The sequence below is a fragment of the Lissotriton helveticus genome, chromosome 3_1 (genome assembly GCF_964261635.1).
Source record: "Lissotriton helveticus chromosome 3_1, aLisHel1.1, whole genome shotgun sequence".
Classification (NCBI taxonomy): domain Eukaryota; kingdom Metazoa; phylum Chordata; class Amphibia; order Caudata; family Salamandridae; genus Lissotriton; species Lissotriton helveticus.
In genome coordinates this window covers 987,444,144-987,462,642 of record NC_136061.1, presented here as the reverse complement: position 1 = coordinate 987,462,642, position 18,499 = coordinate 987,444,144, and positions in this window count along the sequence as shown.

Here is an 18,499-nt window from a genome sequence, read left to right as displayed (position 1 = left end):
GGATCTTTTGAAAGGTGTTAAACTGGTGCGGCCACCCGTGGTTGTAAGCTTCCCACACTGCTCATGCGCCGTGCCTGGCTGAAGCTTTTCACAAGCACCTAAATGCACATTTCTTTAGACTATACTTGGCTCACAAAGACTTATTGTAAGTTTGAGCATAGTGGCGGCTGGTGGCAGGGCAGGGTAGCAGGGCAGGGTGGCAGGTGTGGGGTCGGGGCCCTAGGCCCTCATGCTGGTAATCACTGAGACACGGACACACTGGATACTGGGTGCAACTGGCCCAGAGCACGTGCGCTCTGCCACTTTTATTAGAGCTGTGTCACCTGACCAGTGACATCAGTGGTGGGTGGGTGTTTAGTGTAATTACATTGTTAGCACTAGAATGCTAACTGATTCTGGGGCACTACAGCAGGGACGGCGGATAGGAGGACGGTATTAGGACGGGAAATGAAATAGGAAAAAATAAGACCACCTTCAGCCGCTTCACGCTCTTTTGCTCCTCTCCAGACAGGCTCCCAGAATCCCCTGCGTCCAATTCCGACGTTGCTCTCACAGCATAACAACAGCTTCAGGATTGACCTGAGAGCCCTCACTTCGCGCTCCCAGGGAGCCAGGGAGACTGGGAGCCTGTGTCTGCTGTCTCAAACCCAGCAATGCAGTTCGGGTTGGAGACAGCTTCAGTGCACATGCGGGTTTGGCCGTCCTGAGACGGCTGGCCAAACCCACATGCACACTGAAGGCAGTGCACCTACTACTCCCCTTTAGTGCCTTTCATCCCCTGGCCCTGCCCCAAGGCTGAAGTAAGCGATACAAAAGGGGATGATGGACGGAGCGTTTGAACAAATCAAACACTCACCCCCAGTGAACTGATCTGGGTTTAATCCATCACCATTCTTTAGTTCACTCAGCCACCCCAGTTCAGACATGGCTATATGCAAATCAGTCTGACCCTGTGCCTTATGGGAACAGTCCAGCCCGAAATGCCAAGCCATGTCTTCCCTGGACCGGAAACAAGCATCCTGGGACCGGTTTCGGATTCATAATCCTCATCAGCCAGGCTATCTTGAATCCAGTGGCCAAGTGAACAAGGGACTCACGTCTGAGTATACCATGCCACACTTAGGGCAAACAAAGCGATACAAAAGGGGATGATGGACGGAGCGTTTGAACAAATCAAACACTCACCCCCAGTCAACTGATCTGGCTTTAATCCATCACCATTCTTTAGGTCACTCAGCCACCCCAGTTCAGACATGGCTATATGCAAATCAGTCTGACCCTGTGCCTTATGGGAACAGTCAAGCCCGAACTGCCAAGCCATGTCTTCCCTGGACCGGAAACAAGCATCCTGGGACCGGTTTCGGATTCATAATCCTCATCAGCCAGGCTATCTTGAATCCAGTGGCCAAGTGAACAAGGGACTCACGTCTGAGTATACCCTGCCACACTTAGGGCAAACAAAGCAATACAAAAGGGGATGATGGACGGAGCGTTTGAACAAATCAAACACTCACCCCCAGTCAACTGATCTGGGTTTAATCCATCACCATTCTTTAGTTCACTCAGCCACCCCAGTTCAGACATGGCTATATGCAAATCAGTCTGACCCTGTGCCTTATGGGAACAGTCCAGCCCGAACTGCCAAGCCATGTCTTCCCTGGACCGGAAACAAGCATCCTGGGACCGGTTTCGGATTCATAATCCTCATCAGCCAGGCTATCTTGAATCCAGTGGCCAAGTGAACAAGGGACTCACGTCTGAGTATACCCTGCCACACTTAGGGCAAACAAAGCGATACAAAAGGGGATGATGGACGGAGCGTTTGAACAAATCAAACACTCACCCCCAGTCAACTGATCTGGGTTTAATCCATCACCATTCTTTAGTTCACTCAGCCACCCCACTTCAGACATGGCTATATACAAATCAGTCTGACTCTGTGCCTTATGGGAACAGTCCAGCCCGAACTGCCAAGCCATGTCTTCCCTGGACCGGAAACAAGCATCCTGGGACCGGTTTCGGGTTCATAATCCTCATCAGCCAGGCTATCTTGAATCCAGTGGCCAAGTGAGCAAGGGACTCATGTCTGAGTATACCCTGCCACACTTAAGGCAAACAAAGCGATACAAAAGGGGATGATGGACGGAGCGTTTGAACAAATCAAACACTCACCCCCAGTCAACTGATCTGGGTTTAATCCATCACCATTCTTTAGTTCACTCAGCCACCCCAGTTCAGACATGGCTATATGCAAATCAGTCTGACCCTGTGCCTTATGGGAACAGTCCAGCCCGAACTGCCAAGCCATGTCTTCCCTGGACCGGAAACAAGCATCCTGGGACCGGTTTCGGATTCATAATCCTCATCAGCCAGGCTATCTTGAATCCAGTGGGCAAGTGAACAAGGGACTCACGTCTGAGTATACCCTGCCACACTTAGGGCAAACAAAGCGATACAAAAGGGGATGATGGACGGAGCGTTTGAACAAATCAAACACTCACCCCCAGTCAACTGATCTGGGTTTAATCCATCACCATTCTTTAGTTCACTCAGCCACCCCAGTTCAGACATGGCTATATGCAAATCAGTCTGACCCTGTGCCTTATGGGAACAGTCCAGCCCGAACTGCCAAGCCATGTCTTCCCTGGACCGGAAACAAGCATCCTGGGACCGGTTTCGGATTCATAATCCTCATCAGCCAGGCTATCTTGAATCCAGTGGCCAAGTGAACAAGGGACTCACGTCTGAGTATACCCTGCCACACTTAGGGCAAACAAAGCGATACAAAAGGGGATGATGGACGGAGCGTTTGAACAAATCAAACACTCACCCCCAGTCAACTGATCTGGGTTTAATCTATCACCATTCTTTAGTTCACTCAGCCACCCCAGTTCAGACATGGCTTTATGCAAATCAGTCTGACCCTGTGCCTTATGGGAACAGTCCAGCCCGAACTGCCAAGCCATGTCTTCCCTGGACCGTAAACAAGCATCCTGGGACCGGTTTTGGATTCATAATCCTCATCAGCCAGGCTATCTTGAATCCAGTGGCCAAGTGAACAAGGGACTCACGTCTGAGTATACCCTGCCACACTTAGGGCAAACAAAGCGATACAAAAGGGGATGATGGACGGAGCGTTTGAACAAATCAAACACTCACCCCCAGTCAACTGATCTGGGTTTAATCCATCACCATTCTTTAGTTCACTCAGCCACCCCAGTTCAGACATGGCTATATGCAAATCAGTTTGACCCTGTGCCTTATGGGAACAGTCCAGCCCGAACTGCCAAGCCATGTCTTCCCTGGACCGGAAACAAGCATCCTGGGACCGGTTTCGGATTCATAATACTCATCAGCCAGGCTATCTTGAATCCAGTGGCCAAGTGAACAAGGGACTCACGTCTGAGTATACCCTGCCACACTTAGGGCAAACAAAGCAATACAAAAGGGGATGATGGACGGAGCGTTTGAACAAATCAAACACTCACCCCCAGTCAACTGATCTGGGTTTAATCCATCACCATTCTTTAGTTCACTCAGCCACCCCAGTTCAGACATGGCTATATGCAAATAAGTCTGACCCTGTGCCTTATGGGAACAGTCCAGCCCGAACTGCCAAGCCATGTCTTCCCTGGACCGGAAACAAGCATCCTGGGACAGGTTTCGGATTCATAATCCTCATCAGCCAGGCTATCTTGAATCCAGTGGCCAAGTGAACAATGGACTCACGTCTGAGTATACCCTGCCACACTTAGGGCAAACAAAGCGATACAAAAGGGGATGATGGACGGAGCGTTTGAACAAATCAAACACTCACCCCCAGTCAACTGATCTGGGTTTAATCCATCACCATTCTTTAGTTCACTCAGCCACCCCACTTCAGACATGGCTATATGCAAATCAGTCTGACCCTGTGCCTTATGGGAACAGTCCAGCCCGAACTGCCAAGCCATGTCTTCCCTGGACCGTAAACAAGCATCCTGGGACCGGTTTCGGATTCATAATCCTCATCAGCCAGGCTATCTTGAATCCAGTGGCCAAGTGAACAAGGGACTCACGTCTGAGTATACCCTGCCACACTTAGGGCAAACAAAGTGATACAAAAGGGGATGATGGACGGAGCGTTTGAACAAATCAAACACTCACCCCCAGTCAACTGATCTGGCTTTAATCCATCACCATTCTGTAGTTCAATCAGCCACCCCAGTTCAGACATGGCTATATGCAAATCAGTCTGACCCTGTGCCTTATGGGAACAGTCCAGCCCGAACTGCCAAGCCATGTCTTCCCTGGACCGGAAACAAGCATCCTGGGACCGGTTTCGGATTCATAATCCTCATCAGCCAGGCTATCTTGAATCCAGTGACCAAGTGAACAAGGGACTCACGTCTGAGTATACCCTGCCACACTTAGGGCAAACAAAGCGATACAAAAGGGGATGATGGACGGAGCGTTTGAACAAATCAAACACTCACCCCCAGTCAACTGATCTGGGTTTAATCCATCACCATTCTTTAGTTCACTCAGCCACCCCACTTCAGACATGGCTATATGCAAATCAGTCTGACCCTGTGCCTTATGGGAACAGTCTAGCCCGAACTGCCAAGCCATGTCTTCCCTGGACCGGAAACAAGCATCCTGGGACCGGTTTCGGATTCATAATCCTCATCAGCCAGGCTATCTTGAATCCAGTGGCCAAGTGAACAAGGGACTCACGTCTGAGTATACCCTGCCACACTTAGGGCAAACAAAGCGATACAAAAGGGGATGATGGACGGAGCGTTTGAACAAATCAAACACTCACCCCCAGTCAACTGATCTGGGTTTAATCCATCACCATTCTTTAGTTCACTCAGCCACCCCAGTTCAGACATGGCTATATGCAAATCAGTTTGACCCTGTGCCTTATGGGAACAGTCCAGCCCGAACTGCTAAGCCATGTCTTCCCTGGACCGGAAACAAGCATCCTGGGACCGGTTTCGGATTCATAATACTCATCAGCCAGGCTATCTTGAATCCAGTGGCCAAGTGAACAAGGGACTCACGTCTGAGTATACCCTGCCACACTTAGGGCAAACAAAGCGATACAAAAGGGGATGATGGACGGAGCGTTTGAACAAATCAAACACTCACCCCCAGTCAACTGATCTGGGTTTAATCCATCACCATTCTTTAGTTCACTCAGCCACCCCAGTTCAGACATGGCAATATGCAAATCAGTCTGACCCTGTGCCTTATGGGAACAGTCCAGCCCGAACTGCCAAGCCATGTCTTCCCTGGACCGGAAACAAGCATCCTGGGACCGGTTTCGGATTCATAATCCTCATCAGCCAGGCTATCTTGAATCCAGTGGCCAAGTGAACAAGGGACTCACGTCTGAGTATACCCTGCCACACTTAGGGCAAACAAAGCGATACAAAAGGGGATGATGGACGGAGCGTTTGAACAAATCAAACACTCACCCCCAGTCAACTGATCTGGGTTTAATCATCACCATTCTTTAGTTCACTCAGCCACCCCAGTTCAGACATGGCTATATGCAAATCAGTCTGACCCTGTGCCTTATGGGAACAGTCCAGCCCGAACTGCCAAGCCATGTCTTCCCTGGACCGGAAACAAGCATCCTGGGACCGGTTTCGGATTCATAATCCTCATCAGCCAGGCTATCTTGAATCCAGTGGCCAAGTGAACAAGGGACTCACGTCTGAGTATACCCTGCCACACTTAGGGCAAACAAAGCGATACAAAAGGGGATGATGGACGGAGCATTTGAAGTTGAAGTAGGCACACCGGCGGGGGCGATGCTCCTCTGCCATAGCGGAGGAGCCGCCGCTGTTGGAGAACTTGCCTCTGCAATTGAACATGCTCTCCACTTTCCTCTCCCACTTGTCTCCTCCTTCATTTCATTTCATTTTTTCATCCATTCTGTATTCCCCTTTTTGAAAACTCTTACTCATTCTCTTTCTCCCCCCTACTCCAGTTCCATCCTCAACACTCCTCCCCTTACACCTTCCCCTTTCTCATTTCCTTCTTTACTTTTCCTCTTTTCCTACCTCCCTTCCCCATTTCTATTCAAGTTGCACTGGATCTTCCTCATCCTCTCCCTCTACTTCCTAGTCTTTCCCGCACTGTTCTCGCTCCACCCCTTTGTTATTTTCTGATCTCTCACCAGCTCTCTGTTATTTTCCTTTCTCACTTTTCTGTTCTCAGTCCCCTCTTAACTTTCGTTTCCTCCGTCTCCCTCTCTTCTACCTCGCTCCTACTACACCTTGCTCACTCTCTCCCTTTATTTCCCGCCCACCCTCTCTGCTCTCTCCCTCTCTCGGCTTTCCCTTTTTCTCTGCTCTCACTCCCTTCCAATGATTCCTCCTCCCCTTTTCTCTCTTTTCCATGCCCTCTTCCCATACTTCCGGCCCCCTCTGTTCTCTCTTCAACTCTCACTCTTTTTCCTATTGTTCCCCTCCGCCCCTTCTCTTACACTCCCTCCCCTATCTTACCGCTCACTCCTGTTCTGTTCCAGCTCACCTGCTTTGTCATCTCCCTCTCTATTACCCGCTCACTCCCTATCTGTATCCCTTTCTCCTAATCTCCAGTCCTCACCCCCCCACCTCCATCTCCTCCTCGACTATCCCTCGCCTTCTTCGCTCTCTCCTACTCCTACCTTTCGGTCCTTGCTGCTAAATTACCCTGTTAAATATTCAAAAGAATAACCTCTATATCCAGTTCAATTTTAATCAATGTAACAACCTGGGAATGTCTGTGCTCGCGACACCATCTTCTTGCTACGCAAAATTCGTACTTTTGGTGGTGCCAAAAAGTAACTTGTACTTTGTTATTATGCGTACCGCCTTGGTGCACGATAATTATTTTGCTATTAACTTTTTTTTTTTTAATGCATGATTTTATGTATTTAGTTAGTGTCTGTGCACTTGCCGTTCCTACTTGCTTCTTCTCCCTGGCGCCTGCCCAGGTCTGAGTTACATGTGAGTTGGCTGATTAACAGGGCTTTTGTCTTTCTCTTTCAGGTCAGAACTCTTTAAGTGACTGCGGAAGAAAGAGTGTCGTGAAGCATAAATATTTATACAGGTTTAAAATCATCACATATATAATATGATTGACGCTGCATTCGGGACACGGTAATTCTGCAAACATGTAGTTTACAGCGGGCGCAGAAATCCTTTTGTCATTTACAGCATTTGTTAAAGATCATCTTGTGTTCTTTTGTAAAAGATTGGTTGTTGTCAGAGCAGAGGTTTTATTTTACTATAGCCTTATAGCCCGCTGTACAGGGCTGTACCGGCTATTAAAGGCCCTCTCCAGCGTTGCGAGGGCCTTTAACAAGGGAGAGGGACTTTAACCCCTTGCATGCGGCCGCGATTCTGCGCCTGTGCGGCAAAATCGCAAGTGGGCAGGTTTATGACGGCCTGCCCCCAGCCGTCATCAGCACACGAGCGCCGTAGTGCATGACGGCTGGGGGCCGTCATCAGCATGCAGGGGTTAATAGCCGGTATAGCCCAGCTACGAAGGGCTATAAGGCTATTAGAACATTCTGCCACTAGAGGGCAGAATGTTCTAACAAAAAAGAACAAAGCCTTATGGGAGCGTGAGGGGATTGGAATCCCCTCAGGCTCCCTGAAGCCTTTGTTCACAGCCAGAGCTGTGAACAAAGAAACATTGGAATGTTGGAGCTCCAGGCTTATACCAGCCATTATAAGCCCGGAGCACTCCATTGTTTTCAATGAGGCTACCAACATTCCAATGTTCTAATACAATTTAGGTAGGCATTTGTCTCAGTTCGGGTGCGTTCCTTGCTGCTCTTAATTTATATTTCATTGTGTTATTTGCAGCTGATTTACTTCTTCCTTCGATTGTTGATAACTCTGTAAGCGTGCTCATATTTTCCTGGTGTTCTTATGGCATTGAATTACCCAAGGAGGGCTACTAATTGTTTTATGCACTTGTGTATACATTTGCTGTGGTCAAAGTGGGCACGGCAGATTGACCGCCTGTCAAAGTGGTGAATTCTCTAATTTGCCCTGTTGTAAGATGGCACCTGACTTTGACTTGCCCATAGGTCACGCCATACAAATCCATACATTTAAAACCCAGGACATATTCCACTTGTGGCCACTTCCCCGATTTAGGGGCTGATTCACACGTAGCGGGTCCTGCCACACTACCACTGGTGAGGTGGAGACGGCATCTCTGCCACAATAGATCAATCATGCTGGGCCTGTCATGGTTTCCACATTTACCGTCCAAGGTGGTAGCTTCGTACATGGTGGCAGCTGCTTTTTGAGGAAAGTAATTTATTGCATTTGGAACCTATCCACTTGGGTGGTGTATGCATCCGAATGTGAGTGATTAGGAGAACTCATTCCCTCCAAAATATACCCACAGGGGTGATAAGTCATGGTATTGAGTTACAACAAGTTTATCAATAATTGCTCGGTGTTATGGCAATAACAAGAGTATTAAACAATACAAACTATAGAATGAATTTTTGATTTGAAATAATCCAACAGCGATATATATTACAGTTTGATGGTAGTCACTCTGTAGTTATAGTTAGGATTCCCAGAGATAGGAATTTCTCGGATTTTTGCATGCTAAAAAATGTGCCTCTTTTGACTAATTTCCATGAAACTTTGAAGACCTACAGCTTTTCCTTATTGGCAGGTGAAGGAAAGTTTTGCAATGATTCCTTAAGGGGGTGCAAAGAAAAAAGGAGGTCCCAAAACAGCATTTTGCACCAATTTATTTTTCATAGCTGAATGGAATTTAATGAAATTTGGGAGGAATATAGATTATGATGTGTAGATGATCCTTTTTTAGTATAGGGTATTTTTAAAGTTACAGGGGATTTAACCTTATGATATCTGAGGATGTGAAATACTGCAAAATTAGTTATAATTTTCTACATATTTTTACAACTTATGGAGTACTAGAATAACCTAGTAAGAACTGCACTACTTAAAATAAAAAATAAAAACGATGTAAAAGAAAATACCCTCTACTACACTATATTTTACCAATGTAGTGTATTACAGTGTATATTACATTTTTTACATATTTAAATATTTCCCCAAAAGTCTACACAGTAATGCTGTAATGCCTAGAAATTACAGCGCAGCCTAAATATTTACTAATATAGCCTTATAGCCCGTTGCCGAAGGCTATACCTGATGTTAAAGGCCCTGATCCCGAATGCGAGGGCCTATAACAAGGGAGAGAGCCATTAACATGTAGTATAGCCTGAGGCAGATGGCCTATAAGGCTATTATAATATTCCACCCACTAAGGGTTGAATGTTCTAAATTAAAAATGGAGAAGCAAAAGACAAACATTGGAATGTTGGAGCGCTGGGCTTATACAAGCTATTATAGGACTCTATTGTCTTCAATGGAGCTGTCAACATTCCAATGTTCTAATAATACATAAAGTTTGTTTAAAACAATTAAAATACATGGTACTACAATATATTTCAATAATATACTAGGCTGCAGCATATTTTGATTTGTTTTGTTTCTGTAACTACTGCAGTACTTGGTAGGTACTAGCGCTGAATTCCATGAACCTTTCTAAAAATATATAGCTACCTATTACTGTTACCACTTTCATAAAAGGGAGTGGTGTAGAGTGTAGTGGCATACAGTGCAATAGCGTAGGGCAGACTATCATAGACTGAAATAGTGTACTCTGGAGTAGCATAGAGTGGAGTGTCATACAATGGGGTGGTGTACACTGGACACTGGAGTTACTCAGACTGGATTGGCATAGATTGGAATAGCATTCAGTGGAATGGCATAGAGTGCAGTGCCATACAGTGGAGTGGTGAAGAGTGGAGTGGGGTACAGTGGAGTAGTCTACAGTGTAATAGCATATAGCGGAGTGGCATACAGCTGAGTGGCGTAGAGTGGAGTAGTGTAAGTGGAATATCATAGAGTGGAGTGTCGAGAGCAGAGAAGCATACAGTGGAATAGCGTAGAGTGGAGTAGCATAAAGTGGAATGGCAAAGACTGGAGTGGCATAGAATAGAGTGAAGTGGCATAGAATGGAGTGGTGTAGGGTGGAGTGGGGTACAGTGCACATGTGTTTTAAGGAATAACATATAGTACATTGGTGTAGAGTGGAGTTGCATAGAGTGGAGTGACATAGAGTGAAATAGTATAGAGTGGAGTGTCGTATAGTGGAGTTGCATACAATGGAGTAGTGTAGAGTGAATTTGCATACAGTGCAGTGGTGTACAGTGGAGTGGCATAGACTTGGGTGTCGTAAAGTGGAGCGGCATACAGTGGAATAGCATAGACTGGAGTGGTGCACAGTGCAGTGGCGTAGAGTGGAGTGTTGTAGAGTGTACTAGCGTACAATGGAATAGCCTAGAGTGGAGTGGCATGGAATGGTATAGAGTGGAGTGGTGTAGAGTGGTTGGAGTAGAGTGGCGTGAGGTACAGTGTAGTAGCGCACAGTAGAAGAACTTAGAGTGTAGGGACATAGGGCTAGATGTAGGTAAAGCATATTTACCGACCCTTAAATACCGAATTTTACCGATTCGGTATTTAAAAGTCGGTAAATATGAAGGGGGGAGATGTAGGGAAATCCAGATGTTTATTTACCGAATCGGTAAAAGTCGGTATTTACCGATCGGTAAATACCGACCTGTAATGCTCCATTCATTCCTATGGGCTATGAAGCCCATAGGAATGAATGGGGCATTACAGGTCGGTATTTACCGATCGGTAAATACAGATTTTTGGCAAGGGTGCAGGGGGTGTCACTTTGACACCCTCTAGCACCCCCAAAAAAGGTTCGGGGGCCATATGGCAGGCATACCTGCCCTAAGGGCAGGTCTGCCTGTCATATGGCACAGGTGTGCATGCGCACATTTGCATGCACACCTGAATCGGTATTTCACCATCAAATTGAATTTGATGGTAAAATACCGATTTCTAAGGCCTTGTGGGACTCATAAGAGTCCCACCTACATATCGATTTTACAGATTCTGTAAATATACCGGTCAGTAAATTTACCGACCGGTATATTTACAGATTCTGTAAAATTACCTATCGGTAAATTTACAGAACGGTAAATTTACCGATTCTGCCCCCTACATCTCAAATGCCTTTTACCGGTCGGTAACGGCCGAATTCGGCCGTTACCGACCGGTAAAAGCCTACCTACATCTGGCCCATAGTGTTTAGGTGCATAGAGTGCAGTGGCGTAGAATGGAGTGGTGTACAGTGTAATAGCCTACAATGGATTGTCGTAGAGTGGAGTGTCATACATTGGAATAGTATACAAAGCAGTGGCAGTGGTACACTGAAGTGGCATGCAGTAGAGTGGCAAAGAGTAGAATAGGATAGAATGTAGTGTTGTAGAGTGGAGTTGTGTACAGTGGAGTAGAGCAGAGTGGAGGGGCATATAGTGGAGTGAAGTATACAGGAGTGTCATAGAATTGAGTGGCATAGAGTGCAATAGATATACAGTGGAGTGGTGTAGAGTGGAGTGGCATACAGTGGGTGTCGTAGAGGAAAGTGGTGTAGACTGGAGTGACATACAGTGGGTAGATGTAAAGTGTAATAACGTTGAGTTTACTGGCTTACAGTGTAATGACGAATATGTGATGTTCCAACGCGTGGTAGTACCACGCTGTAGGTAACAACACAGTTGTTACATCGTCCGCGTTGTTACCACGCATGGCATTACATCGCAAGTCGTTTTAATGACTTGCGCTAGATGGCGCGCTGGTCTTAGGAATAGTATAAATGACTCCAGTAAGTGCAACAGCAGGGAAGGTGTTGGATTTTAAATCCAACAAATTTCCTGGTGTTGCATGCCACCTAACGCAAGTCGTTGAAATGACTTGTGATGTAATGCCATGCGTGGTAACAACGCGGATGATGTAATGTCCGCCATTGTTATCAACCCTCGTGGTATTACCAGCATTGTAAACGCTGTCTCCCGTAATGGCGTAGAGTGGAATATAGTGGAATAGCGTAGAGGAGAAAGGCATAGAGTGAAGTGTCATACAGTGGAATAACATAGAGTAGAATAGCGCAGAGTGTATTGAAGTCGAGCGGAGTGGCATATAGTGGAGTGGCGAGGAATGAAGCAGTGTACAGTGTAATAGTGCACAGTGTTTGTCGTAGAGTGGAGTGGCATACAGTGGAGTGGCATACAGTACAGTAGTGAACAGTGCGGTTTTGTACATTGAAGTGGCATACAGCCCAGTGGTATAGAGTAGAACAACTTAGAGTATACTATTGTAGAGTGGCGTTGCATAGAGCAGAATAGACTACACTAGGGTAGCATTGAGTGGAGGAGCATACAGTGGAGTGGCGTAGACTGGAGTGTCAGAATGAAGTGGCGTAGAGTGTAATAGCGTAGAGTGGAGTGTTGTAGAGTGTAATGGAATAGAGTGGAGTGGAGTGCAGTAAATTAGAGAAGAATAAAGTGGCGTATAGTGGAGTGACATATAGTGGAGGAATATAGCATGTCACAACGCATGCTATTACATTGCGTGCTTCTACAACGCGGTCGTTATTAGTACGCGATACATTTACATCGCAAATATTTAGATCGACTTGCTGTATGGGGCGTGCTGGACTTAGGAATAGTATTATTTACTAGTCCTCCAGTTTGCGCAACAGTAGGGAAGGTGATGGATAAGAACCAACTAAAACTTAATTCTAAAAAAAACTGAGATAATCATTCCGAGCAATAAACTTATTCATTGGACACCCTCCTACTGGCCCCCAGAGTTAGATGCGGCTCCAATTCCCAAACCAGTATAAAGAGTTTGGGGCTTCACATCGACTCTGATCTTTCCATGAGTGCCCAAATTGGCACAGTTACTTCTGCCTGTTTTGTCCAACTCCGTAAACTGCGTGAGATCAGATGTTTCTTTAGTAAAGAGGCCAGTATTCAAATTGTAATTGCCCTTATTTTATCTAAAATTGATTATGGAAATGCCCTCTATTTTGTCATTTCATTGTATCTGAGACACCACCTTCAGTTGATCCAGAACCAAGCAGCTAGAATCATCCATCTTAAGAACAGAAGGTGTCACATCAACCCACTGCTTAAAGATCTCCACTGGCTTCCAGTGGAGCAGCGTCTGATGTTTAAAATTGGTTGTATTCTCTTTAAAGCCATTCAAGAAACCGACCCGAGTTTAATTTTCTTTTGCATTAATAAGCACCTGCCTCAGTGTAATCTGAGATCGAAGCATCTGAACCTTTTGACGGTGCCCAGAATTAGACGGAAACATATTGGAGGGACTCGGGTATCCTATCACTGCCTATTCCCATTAGGCTTGAGGCTAAAAACCTGGCTGTTTACCCTGGCCTACAACTAGTTGACCCTCTACCTGTCTCTCTCTGTTCTTTTTCTGCACAGACTCCTCAGCTCCAAGAGACCTGTAGGTGAACGTCCACTTATATAAATTCCCATGTAACATAACATAACATTAGCCCCACCTACAGCAAGTCGATGTAATACCTTGCAGTAGGAAGGTATCACGTACTAACAACACAGTCGTTGTAACAACTGCGTTGTAATAGCACTGCGATTTGATGACAGCGTTGTAAATGGTGTTCCCCATAGTGGAGTGGCATAGAGTGTAATAGGGTTGAGTGGTGTAAAGTGCAGTGGCATAGAGTGGAGTGGGGTAGACTGGAGTGTGTTAATTGAAACATATGTCTCGTGAAAGTGTGTGAACAGAACAGATGTAGTTGTAATGTGGCAGGAATGTACATTATGAGGTGTAAATAGTAATTTGTATTTGGTAATGTGTGAATAGTGTAAGTAGTGTTAAAGTTATGCGTTTTAAAATATTAGGATATATATTTTGCCGCAGTATAGAGGGGTAGGCTTGCGGTACATGCTGATGAGAAGGCAACATATGATTGGCTAATGGCTGTGTTTACTAAAGGTAAAAGGCAACCATTTAGTTTATAGCACAGATATAGGTAAGTAGTAGGTATTATTGTTGTTCCCTACCTATTACCACATTATTAAGTTGCTAATAGGTAGAGAAATGTATTTAAAATGTTCTATACATATTTACAGCTGTTTAGGCAGAACAACACATTGAAAAAACTTTTTAAGTAGCACAGTAATGTATAGGTATTTCCGCTCTACTCCATAGACTTTTTTGTTTGTGCATATTTGAAAATGTTAAAAGTAGACCATACACTTTAATACACTATATTTGCAAAATATAGTATAGCACAGTGTATTTTTAATTATTTAACATATATATATATATTTTTTTATTTGAAGTACCGCAGTACCCCAGAGGCAGTACAACAGTTCTACGTACATAAAAAATATATATATATAGAAACAAACAAATATTTTTCCCTACCTATTACCACTTTAACAAAGTGGTAATAGGTAGGAGAAAAATATCAAGCTAATACATGTATCTGAAGGGGTAGCGCAGAATACAGCCAAAGTGTGCTTAAAAACAACATGACTGCCTTTAACTTTTGTAAAGGCAGTCATAAGCCAATCACATAATGGCTTGTCATCACTATGTACAACAGTACTTCCACGCAATACCATGAAAAACAGCGACATTATGCGAAACTACTGCAACAATAGATATCACCAGGTTTAAATGCCTTATAACTTAAAAAAATGCTTACCCTACTTACCTGCAGTACCCAAAAGGATCACCTGTGCAACATAATGTGTAATCTTGCCACATTTCATGGAAATTTGTTCAGCCGTTTTCGTGTTATGCGAGATGCAAAAGTCTATGGCAATACATTGGGGGAAAAACGTTTTTTGAAACCCCCCTTTTCCTCTGCCAATGTAGAAAAATCTATAGGTCTGGAAAGTTTCGTGGAGATTCGTCAAAAGGTGTTAATGGTGAAAAATCCCTTGAATTCATATCACTGGTAACCCTAACTATAACTTTGGAGTGGGTACCTCCATGCTGTACGATATATGCGGTTTAAAATAAATTTTTTGCTATTCTGTGATCAGACAATACGATTTACTATATGTATTTACACAGTTATAATTTTACGTTTTAAGTAGTAACATTTAAAAACCGCTTAACATTTTGAACATGAGAGTGCTGTTAGTAGTATTCTTTCTATGTCCATGGGTGGGGTCATGTGACTCACAGAAGGAGGAGGCATACGAAACAAGCTTTAAAAAGAAGGTCTGACGCAGTGCTCGTTGTGTGATCAAGAGCACTTGATTCTTGAAACGCGTCATCTAGAAAGGTTTGAAGAATAAAAACATTTCCTTGCCTGAAGCCGTGGGGTCCGCCTCTTCATTTTGCCTGTGTGGAGGTTTTGAAGATTGCTGTGCTGATTTCATTTACGGAAGCGAGTTGTCTCCGTCGGTGGTACCCCCTCCTCTGAAGTGGCCGTGTAGTACAACTAGCAGTGTCGAGATTCCGGAGAGGAATATTACGCGTGGCGCCCTGCAGCTGTGTATGAGTCCACTGAAGCCGGACGGCGAGCGAAGAGGACGGGTCGGAGGACTGGTTTGAATGCATACCTACCCTGAGTGGCGCAATTAGGCAACGTGCAGGTGGGGAGGTAACGGCTTCAAAGTCAAGAGAGAGTAACGCTCACGCCGACAGCCAAACATATAAATCCTTTCTGCACTGAACAATTATATCAGCAAGTCTGGAACGGGAGCGTGAAGCGGCAGCAGAAGAACTATTTGGTCATTTGCCGCAGGCTAGTACAGCGGTAACTAGCGAAGCAAGCAGTGTAAATCAGGACATAAAACAGTTGTTGAAAGCCCTGGAGAAAAAAAACAAATCAGAAATTACTAAGTGGTGGGAGCACAAATCGCTCACCAAATATGAGGATGTAGGACGAGTGTCCAGAGGTTTGAGGATATTATTAGCACCCAGTTTCGAAGAACCAAACCCCGCGATGTTGAAAGAGTGGGGAGAAAGTAATTTGTTGGCCTCGATGAACCTGGTTAAGATCCTAATTAAGTATGCTTTGCTTGAACGTCAAACGTTATTGGAAGAAATTGCCAAGATTAATGAAGAATTGGATAAAGTGGCTCAAGTCGAGCAGAAAGACTTAATTGTGAAGACACGCAAAGAAATTAGTGAAAGGTTGCGCAAACACGAGGAAAACGTAAAAAGTACGTAAAGCGCACAAGTTTTCCAGGGACCAGAAAGATTATGAATTGGGACAGATTTATACTTTCTCTCGCAAATTTGAACTTGCCAAAATATTAAGGTTTAACATTAATAATGCGAACAAAAAGCAACAACAAGGACAATGCAGTCAAGGTGGAAACGTAATGGAGTCAGACGCAGATACATTATCAGTGTCAAGTATGTCAAGTACATCAGGCTCTGAGCTGAGTACAACGGAAGGGTGACAAGTAATATGATACTTAATCTGGGTGAAGAAGTGGATTTTTTAGTGGAGGATCGTTTGCAAACTCTCCGCCCAAGAACGTGGAGCAACAAAGAAGGAAATGGTGCAATGCGAGGAGGAGAGCAAGGAGGAAATGCCGAAAGGCCACAACAAAAAAAGAAACCGTGGTACAAAAAGAAACAATGAATGATTGCACAATTACAAATTTGACAAATGAGACCTTAACGGAAGCTGAAGAGCAACTCCTAGCCTTGGGCCTGAATTTCTGCCCAGAGAGTACTTTCAACTACACTAGCACGAGGGCAGATATTTTCTGTTTTATATGAAAATGAAAGTTAAAAAAGTTTTTTGCAATTAAATCAATAAATGTTGCAGAAGAAGACAGCAACATTGTACCTGCAAAAACTCAATCTAAACCACCTCTAGCCGCGGCTGCGGATGCGAAATTACTGTTAACTCTATGTGATTTGGGAAAATCACCTAGTAAAGTGTCACAACCAGAGGTGACGGAAATACCTAGCACTCAGAGAGACTTACAAGGAATTGATATTATGCAAAAAGGAGCGGGAGAAAGCCCTTTTAAAGGGAAGAGTACGTTTGTCCCAATGATTCCTAAAGACGCGGTAGACATATTTCATGAGTGTGTGGTCGAGGAACTTAAACAATTAAATCGAAAAGTGAAGAGTCAAAAGCGCGTCCAAACATATAATGAGGTACAATATGCAAACCTAATCAACAAACTCAGCAAAAACCATGAAATTGTGGGAGGGAATATTGTACTCTGGCAAAAAAAGACTACATCAGTGAGGCCATGAGGCAGTTGGAGAATGTTGATTGCTATGTTAAAACGAATGGTATGGAATACAAAAAAGCAAAGGAAGAGTTGAAAAAGCGCATGGCGACATTTAAAAAGGGAAGGTTTGATATCACCAACAGAGTTTGGCTTCCTTTACTCTGAAAACCCTGTGATACCAAGTATGTATCTGATACCTAAAGTACATAAGATGAAATATCCAACACCTGGAAGACCAATCATCTCGGCAATCAGTAGCATAAGTGAAAATATCAACCGGTATCTTGATTTTTATTTGCAGGATCTTATGAAAAATCTACCCAGTTACATCAAGGACACTAGAGATTTTTTAAATAAACTGAATTTGATTAAATGGCAATATGACTGGTGTATGTTAACATTGGATATAGAATCACTATACACCAGCATCGACCATGTGAAAGGAGTGGATGCCATAAAACATTATTTAGGACGTAGATCATGGGAGTATTACAGTCACAATCAAATGTTATATGAATTGGTGAGCTGGTATTTGAACAATACTTTCTTTATGTTCGGTAAAGATATATGGAGACAAATAAGGGGTGTGGCGATGGGATCCTGCTTCTCCCCCAGCTATGCATGTTTACATGTTGGCCGGTGGGAGGAGCGGGATCTCATCGTCACCCCAGGTTTTAAGCAAGTACGGCATTGGATGCGCTTTATTGATGATGTTTTTTGTGTGTGGGAGGGGGATGAATCTAGTGCCCAGAGGTTTGTGGGTTCACTAAACAACAACAACTACAACCTCTTCTTTACATCTAATGTGAGTAAAACCAAATCTGAGTTTTTAGATGTACAAGTTAAAATAGAAAATCACACAATTGTAATATCTTTATTCCGTAAGCCCACTGCTGGCAATAGTATTCTACATGCCAGCAGTGGACATCCGAGACACCTGATTGAAAGCATCCCCTATGGGGAGCTTCTGCGACTTAAGAGAATCTGCAGCACTCCTGAGAGCTTCGAGAAAGGAGCCAAAGAAATGGTAGGGCGTTTAAAAGCAAGGGGTTATAGTGATTTAACCCTGTCTAAGGCACTTTCCAAGACCCTAGGGAATCCTTATTGGCACCCAAAAGTCCTAATGATGTGGATGATAATGATACTCCTCGCCTGATAATAACATTTAGCAAGCAGGAGGGAAAGATTAAATCAATCATTAAAAAGAATTGGCCCATCATTATGACTGATGGAGTTTTAGGGAGTAGATTGCCTGATACCCCGACCATAACTTACAGGAGGGCTAGGAGCATACGCAACATAGTAGTGAGAGCAAATCCAGAATTAGGTCGTGGCAGT